This window comes from Rhincodon typus, chromosome 49 (genome assembly GCF_021869965.1).
Source record: "Rhincodon typus isolate 14 chromosome 49, sRhiTyp1.1, whole genome shotgun sequence".
Lineage (NCBI taxonomy): Eukaryota > Metazoa > Chordata > Chondrichthyes > Orectolobiformes > Rhincodontidae > Rhincodon > Rhincodon typus.
In genome coordinates, this window is record NC_063380.1 from 1 (window position 1) to 8,817 (window position 8,817).

The 8,817-nt window shown below is 52.9% G+C and overlaps 1 long non-coding RNA gene across 1 annotated transcript in view; it reads left to right on the forward strand.

Annotated features, from left to right (window-relative positions):
- Window positions 1-391: 391 nt before the first annotated feature.
- The window catches only part of LOC125488106, an 11,450-nt gene continuing 3,024 nt past the window's right edge, over window positions 392-8,817 (forward strand). Inside the window, exons 1-4 of the long non-coding RNA XR_007266217.1 lie at window positions 392-780; window positions 1,791-1,808; window positions 3,826-3,846; window positions 7,746-7,763. This is a non-coding gene — a long non-coding RNA (uncharacterized LOC125488106). The remainder of the gene's footprint in view (window positions 781-1,790; window positions 1,809-3,825; window positions 3,847-7,745; window positions 7,764-8,817) is intronic.

Below are 8,817 nucleotides of genomic sequence, written 5' to 3' on the forward strand. Positions count from 1 at the left end.
TCATTCATCTCCTCACTCCCCAAAACTGTCCAACATTAACAAGGCACAAGTCAGGAATGTGATGGAAAACTCCCCACTTGCCTGGATGGTTTCAGGTCCAACGACACTCAAGAAGCTTGAGACCATCCAGGTCAAAGCAACCCCTTGGATTTGGGATCATGTCCAGAATAATCCACCACCGATGCTCAGACGCAGCAGTGCGTACCATCTACAAGACGCACTGCAGAAATTCACCTGAGATGCTCACACAGCTCTTTGCAAACCGACGACCGCTGGAAGCACAAGCGCAGCAGGTAGATGGGAACAAAACCCCAATGCAAGTTCCCCTCCAAGCCCCGCACCATCCTGCCTTGGGAAATATATCGCCAAACCTTTCCTGTCACTCGTTCAAAATCCTGCAATTAATTCCTTAATGATCAACAATAGCAAAAAGAGAGAGAGAGAGAGAGACATCCTTGCCGTGTGCGTGGTCAGTCAGAATACAATAACCTTTTCCTGACTGGCTTGTAATGTCTTGCTATCTTATTTCCATCCATAGTTGATCACTATGCAACTCAGGGTAAGCGTAGAGAATCACCAACGCCAGGATTTAGTGGCTGTTCCCATGCGCCAACCTTTGCAAATCAGAATTATCCAGCCTTTCCCTGACCACTCAGCTCTGTACGTTCAGAGACCTGGTCTTAGGTTGCGGGGACATTGAGAGTTCAATTGTATATTCGTGCCACATTCTCAATAACTTGTCTTTGTGCTCCCTATCCACAGCTACCTATGGACCCGTAGGTGAGTATGTACACCCCCGTTCTTAACTCCTCAGATACTTGAGACAGCCCGTGTCCAAATTTAACAGGACAACGTCTAAGCTTGGGCTGCCAAGCGTAATGTTACACAAATGCCAGGCTATGACCATCACCAATAAGAGACAATCTTACCACTGACCCCACTTATTTGGCACTATATCTACAAACATCCCACTCCCTCCACCAACGACGCTCAGTGACAGCAGCGTGTACCGTCTACAAGATACGCTGCAGAAATTCACCGAAGATCCTCAGGCAGCTCCTTCCAAACCCATAACCACTTCCAACGAGAAGGACAAGGGCAGAAGATCCATAGCAACACCAGCCCCCTGCAATTTCCCCTCTGAGCCACTCACCGCGCTGACTTGGAAATACATCGCCGTGGGCCGCTGCGTCAAAATCCTGGAATTCCCTCCCTGTGGGTCAGATGGTTCCAGAAGGCAGCTCACCCCCACCTTCTCAAGGTCGGCAGTTAGGGACGGGGCAATTAGGGACGGGGCTGGACCAGCCAGCAGCACCCATATCCCAAAATTGAAGAGATAAACGCTACAGTCCAAATGCTCCTGGTCAAATCATTCGCATCCACAAGCGTTCTGCCCACTTGGGAAATAGGCAAACATCAACTAGCAGCCTGGGTGACTTTGTTCTTCAGAGTTGTCCTAAAGTTCCCAAATCGATTGGTTACTGCGCGTCAGAGAAAGAGAGAAAGAGTGCGCAGGAAGAGATGTCCTCAGAGTGTGGTGGTCAGCCAGAGTTCAATAGCCTTTTCCTGCCTTGTGCGGAGCTAGAGGTAGGCATTGAGAATTATCGACGCTCACGTCTAGCAGCTATTCCCATGTGTCATTCTTTGCAAATCGGAATTAGCCATCCTCTCCCTGACCAGTCAGGACGATAGGTTCAGAGAACTGGCCTTAGGGTGCGGGGACAGTGAGAGCTCAATTGTATATTCGTGACACATTCTCAATAACCTGCCATTCTGTTCTCTGTCCACAGATACCTACGGACCTGTAGGTGAGAACTTACAGTACATACAGCCCCATTCGCGACTCCTCAGATACTGAAACAGTATCACGTGCAACAAGATCTGGACAATATCCAGGCCTGGACTGAAAAATGGCAATTATTATTTGAGCCACACAAATGCCGGGCTATGACCATGACCAATAAGAGAGAATCTAACCGCTGACCCCTTGACATTCAATGCTGTCACCGTTACTGAATCCCACGCTATCGACGTCCTGGGGTTTACCATTGACCAAACACCTAAGTGGACTCACTACACAAACACAGTGACTACAAGCGCAAGTCAGAAGCTAGGAATACCTCACCTCCTGACTCCCCAAAGCCATCGACAAGGCACAAGTCGAGAGTGTGATGGACCTCTCCCCCACTTGCCCCTGGATGGGGGCGGCTCTGACAACACCCTGGGAGCTCGACACCATCCAGGGGCAAAGCAGCCCCCTCCTGATTGACCCCACATCCACAAACATCCCCACTCCCTCCCCCACCGACGCTCAGTCGCAGCAGCGTGTACCATCTCCAAGACGCGCTGCAGAGATTCACCGAAGACCCTCGGGCAGCACCTTCCAAAACCGCGACCGCTTCCATCAGATACTCGGCCACATCCGCCTCCAAAACCACCCAAGCCCCCCCCACACCCCACCACCTGCAGCTCCTCCAACAAGCCACTCACCATCCTGACTTGGGAATATTTGCTGTCAAAATCCTGGAATTCCCTCCCCTTAGGGACATTGCGGGTCTGCAGCGGCTCAAGAAGTCAGCTCACCCCCACCTCCTCGAGGTGGTGAGGAAATTAGGGACGGGGGCCAAGCGACGCCCCGATCCATCGAATGGGTTAACTTCGAAGGAGTCCCAGTGCTCCTGGTCAAACCGTCTGCACCCACAAGCGGTCTGCTTGGGAGCCAGTCACACGTGTCTGAGTAGGCTGGAAGTCCTGGATCTGGTCTGAGCTTCCCCGATCCATCAGTTACATTTGGTCAGAGAAAGCAGTAAGGTGGTAGCCATGCTACGTGGGGTCAGATGGAGCTCAATAGCCTTTTTCCTGGTTCATTTTTAATGCCTTCCTGGGTGTTCTCCGTCCACAGTCGTTCCCTGTGACCCAACGGTCAGCATTAACAGTCATCAGAAGTCACATTTGCACCTTACCTTGGGAAGGGGGGTGGTGGCGGATCTCTATTGATCTACCATTCAAATCATTAAACAAATCCCTCTTAGAAATCTACGCGCGGATGCACAAAGACAGAAAAGACATTGGTGCAGTGAATGGCAGGGAAGACCGGAAGGCCGGTCAGCGCCGAGAAGAGATCCTCCTGTCTGCGGACTGCCTGCACCTCCCTCTCTCGGTTCCCTTGACTTTCTGTGGCTTTCAAAAGGCCCGTCTCATAGTTTTACAGACACCCAATCGCGTCTCCCATCTCAGCCTCCGTCACTCCAGAGAAAACAACCCGAGTTTTTTTTTATATATATATCTCGAGCCTCTCCTTGAGCCTCGCAACCTCCAATCCAGGCGGCGGCCCGGAAAGCCTCTTCCTCCCCCTCCCCGCAACTCTTCCCTCCATCTTTGTTGCGGAGAGTTGCCTTGCGGATGCCCTCCGCCTGCTCTGGGAAGCTCGGCGTTGAGGCTAGTTCATTGGCAAAAGGGCACCGTTTTTGCTGTTCCTCTGTACCCAGCGGCTGTACCCGATGTGTTGGGAAGTCCGTTGGGAGGGAGCGTCGAAAAGGCAGTAATCTGGCCGTAAAAACGCGCGCGCCTTCCTTTGCTGGAAGTCCGCCCGCTCCCGGTCAACTGGTCTGCATCCACAAGCTGGTTAACTCAGGGAACGGTCCCACAATCCCTAGCAGGCAGGAAGGGCACGGCTCTTCTCCAAATCAATCAATTTCTTCCTGTATCGCTGAGGGGTTTAGAGCGGGGACGGGGTGTGGGGGGGTGCCTGGGGTGTTCAGTGAGACTGTAGTAGCCTCTTCCTAACTTAGTTCTGACTTCTTCTTTTGTGTTCTCCACCCACAGTTGACCCGTACGGATTCAAAGGTAGGTCGCTTCCTTTCGAGCTGGCTCGAGCGCCCCTGGGGGTTGTGGGGGGGAACCGTTCGAACCCACGAGCTGTTTGGCTGACTGGTGGAATATTCCTGGGCCCAGCGGGATGTCTTAGGGAATCGGCGTCAGGTCTTGAAATGCCAAAAACAAACAAACAAAAAACACGTAAAAACACGCAGATAAATCGGCGCAGATCGTTGAAAAAAAGAAATGAAACATTGGTGTCACGAGTGGAGGGGAAGAAACGCTGTAGTCAAATCATTTCTCGCTCCCTGCAGGCTTCACTGGGGCCAGACTTTCTGCGTTCCAGGAGATAGAGAGAGAGAGAGAGGGGCAAGAGATTGCTTTTCCGTTCCTTTATTTTGTTTGCGTGGGGTCAGCGGGAGTTCTATTCCCAAGCAAAACTCTCCCTGCCCCCTTCCTTTCTCTACGGACTCTCAGATAAGTCTCGTCGATGATCCGAGACAACATCTCAACACTGTTCCTGCCTATACCGGCACCTGACGGTTTAAAACATGTCGGGCTTTTGGCACGAGGGGACGTGGATAGGACGAATAGCCTTTTCCCCCAGGGTAGGGGGTTCACGTCCACAGCTCCCCGAAAGCGGCCACCCAGAGATAGAGTTGTTAAGGAGGCGTATGGTGCGTTAGCTTTCGTTAATAGAGGGATCGAGTTCAGGAGCCGTGAAGTTATGCTCCAGCGACACAAAAGCCTGGTTCGGCCACATCTGGAGTATCGTGTCCGGTTCTGGTCGCCTCATTACAGGAAAGATGTGGAAGCGTTAGAAAAGGTGCAGAGGAGATTTACCAGGACGTTGCCTGGAATGGAGGGAAGGTCTTACGAGGAAAGGTTGAGAGAGCTCGGGCTTTTCTCTTTAGAACGACGAAGGATGAGCGGTGACCTGATAGAGGTGTACAAAATGATCAGAGATGTAGATAGAGTGGACAGCCAGAGACTTTTTCCTAGGGTGGAGGTAGCTATTACGAGGGGGCATAGTTTTAAAGTGAGTGGAGGTAGATACAGGGGAGACGTCAGAGGTAGGTTCTTTGCTCAGAGAGTGGTCGGGGCGTGGAATGCGTTGCCAGAGAGGGTAGTGGAGTCGGCCTCATTAGGGACATTTAAGTGGTTATTAGATAGGCATATGGATGACAGTATAAGGTAGGGGTTGAGGTTAGGTAGACCTTAGGTTTAGGGTAAAAGTTCGGCACAACATCGTGGGCCGAAGGGCCTGTACTGTGCTGTGCAGTTCTGTGTTCTATGTATCGGGGAGGGGGGGGGGACTCCAAAGCTAGAGGGGCGTAGGTTTAAAGTGAGAAGGGGTGGGGAAGAAAGATTTAACAGGGGGGGAGGTTTTTCACGCAGAGGGTGGTGCGAGCTGCCAGAGGAGGTGGGTGGGGGCTGGTACGATAGCAGCATTTAAAAGGCATCCGGATGGGTGCATGGATAGGAAGGGGTTTAGAGGGATATGGGGAAGGACGCTGGAAAATGGGGCTGGATTCATTCAGGATATCTGGGTCGGCACGGACAGGATGGGCCGAAGGGTCTGTTTCCGTGCTGCGCGACTCTACTGGTATTAATCCAGAAGGGGACGTGGCGTTCAAACACCGTGAGGGCAGACGGTGACTTTCAATCTCCTTGAAGAAATACTAATCTGCCATCTGCCCCCGGGATGGGGCAATTAGGAGAAGGGCAGTAAATATTGACGCCCCCTAATCCAGTGACCTGAAAATTTGGCCGCCGCACCCGCTCCGCGGGACTCAACCCTTCCTGGTTTGCGAGGCCCTCCTGTACTGCGTCTCTCGCTTCTTTGCAAAAGGCGCAGGGTGACTGACGCACAAATTGCAAAGTCTCTGCCCAGCCAACGCGAGGTTTCGATGCACTGCTTGCAGGGTCGGGGGAGTGTGTGTGGGTGCAGGAATGCATGGCCTTCCTCCGGATGGTTAACACGCAGAGAGAGAAAAAAAAAAAGGGTCCTTCCCATTCCACGGGCTCCTGGATAAATCGTTCGCGCCCACAAGCTGTCCGTCTGTCTGGGAACCGGGCCCACAGCTGTTAGCAGGGAGGAAAGGGGATGTCCTCCAGGCGAGGTGTGCATTTCCTGAATCGATTGGTTGCACTCCGTCACAGTGTTGTGGAGTCACACAGCGCAGGAACAGACCCTTCGGCCCAACTCGTCCGTGCTGACCCAGATATCCGAAGTTAAACCAGCCCCATTTGCCAGCATTTGGCCCGTATCCCTCTGAACCCATGCCCCCATCCAGATGCCTTTTAAATGCTGTAACTGTACCAGCCTCCACCCACTTCCTCTGGCAGCTCGTTCCATCCACGCACCACCCTCTGCGTGAAAAGGTTGCCCCTTTTAATTCTTTCCCCCCTCCCCTCGGCTTCGACCATCTCGTTTTGGACTCCCCACTACCCTGGGGGGGGGGGGGTGGGGGAGGTGGGGGGAAAAAGACCTTGACTATTCACCCTATCCATAGCCCCTCATGATTTTACAAATCTCTATAACGTCAATCCTCCGACGTTCCGGGGAAAATAGCCCCAGCCTCTCCCTGGAGCTCCAAACACCGATCCCAACCACACACGCCCTCCAACTCCCCCCCAACATCCGTGTAAATCTTTTCTGAACCCTTTCAAGATTCACGACATCCTTCCCGTAGCAGGGAGACCAGAATTGAACGCAGTGTCCCGAACGTGGCCCTCACCAACACAGCCGCAACACGACCTTCCCAACTCCGATACTCAACGCATTGACCCATAAAGGCAAGCGTACCAAACCCCTTCGTCACTGCCCTATCGACCTGCGACTCCACGAGCTATGAACCTGCGCCCCAAGGTCTCTCTGTTCAACAATACTTTCTGGGACTTGAGCGTTAACTTTATAAGAAACATAGAACGCAGAAACATAGAACAGCACAGCACAGTACAGGCCCTTCGGCCCGCGACGTTGTGCCGACCTATTATTCTACCCTAAGATCAAACTACCCCGCACACCCTTACAATTTACTATCCTCTGTGCGCCTATCCAAGAGGCGATTAGGTGTCTCTAAAGTATCTGCCTCCACTACCACTTCTGGCAGCGCATTCCTCACACGCACACTCTCTGTATGTGAAGAATCTACCCCCCTTCTACCTTCCTCCGATCTCCTTAAAATTATGCCCCTCCTCATAATAGCCATTTCCACCACGGGGAGAAAAAAAAACGTCTCTGGGCCATCCACTCTGTCTGTGCCCTCTCGTCATCCTACCAAGTCACCTCTCATCCTTTCTTCGCTCCAACGAGAAAAGCCCGACCTCCCCTCAGCCATCTCCTCATCAGACCTACCCCTCCAGTCGAGGCAGCAAATCTCCCTCTGCCCCTCCTCCTCTCTAAAAGCTTCCCACCGTCCTTCCTATAATGAGGGGACCGGAACTGAACACGGCATAAGTCCTGCACACCACCCCCCCCACCAACATTTTCCCAAAAACGCAGCACCTTCAGGCCGACTGCGAGCGAGAGATGAGACAGAGGGGAAGATCTGAGCACTGGACTGAACTTTCCTCTTCACAGGGGTGTTGGTGGGGGTGAGGGGAGGGTTAGTAGGGCTGGGGTTCGGAGCGACGAAATTGCAGACAGATGTGCGTTGGCAAGTTCGCATCTCGAGCTACAAGTCTACTCCGAAACGTTAGAGTGTGTAGGCTCTAAGGAGAGGCTAGAGAAACCCAAAACAATTTTCTCGGGAGCCTGATACGCAAAGGGGTAATGGACCAAGGGCAGGCAGAAGGGGACTTGACTCAACGTCGAAGGGCCTGTCGCTGCGCCGTGCGGCCCTGCGTCCTGTTTGTCGCGTGGGTGTCCCGTCTCTCTCTGTGACTCGTTCCTGATCGCTTTTCTCTCTACGTTTCACCCACAGATGACTATGGGCCAGTAGGTAAGGATTCACGGTGATCAGAGGAAATCTATCACCGATCGCAACACATAGAATATTGCTCGCTCTCGGGAAAACAAGTTGGAGTTGCTTAGCAGATAACGTGCTGATAAATATCTACAGATGAGCACACAGACACACACACACACACACACACACACACACACACACACACAAAAAATTGGTGTATGGGGCGGAGGGAAAGATCTGAAGTCTGGTCGAGTTTCCCTCTGCACTGGGACAATATTTTCATCCCTGTCGGACGTTCTGCTCTTCAGTCTTATCCCAGGAGCTCGGACGTGTTTGCCAAAGCCAGATACACTGAGAAGCGTTGAGCACTTTCTTCCTCTGGAGGTCCACTTCGCTCCTGGGTCAAATTGTTCTCACCCACAAGCTGCCTGCGAGCCACTCACATCGCCCTGGGTGGGCTGGAGGTGGAAGGGGTGTATTTCCTTCGGCTGCTTCGTCTGCCTTTCCCAGATCAGTCAGTCGCTGAGCGAGTTTGTGCGTGACACCGAAAATTGGGGGCGCAGTGGACAGTGAAGGAATATGATGGGACGTCGAGTGGAAGGGGGGGTGAGTTTAATTCAGATGAAGGTGAGGTGCTGCATTTTGATAAGGCAAATCGGGGGCAGGACTTAGACACTTAGTCCCGGGGAGTGTCGCTGAGCAAAGAGACCTTGGAGGGGGAGCAGGTACGTAGTTCCTTGGAGTTGCAGGTAGACAGGGCGGTGAAGAAGGTGTTTGGTCCGCTCGCCTTTACGGGTCGGTGCGTTGAGTGTCGGAGTCGGGAGGGTCACGTTGCGGCTGTACGGGCGAGGCCACTTTTGGGGAATACTGCGTCCAATTCTGGTCTCCCTCCTACAGGAAGGACGTCGTGAAACTTGAAAGCGTTCGGGGATGACTGTCAAGGGTGTTAGAGGGGTTTGAGCTACAGGGAGAAACGGGGGACTAATTTTCACCCTGAAGCGTTGGGGGCCGAGGGGGTGGGAGGTGGGGGGGGGGGGGGTGGGTGGTTAGGGTTTGTAAAATCGTGGGGGGCCGCGGATAGGGCGAA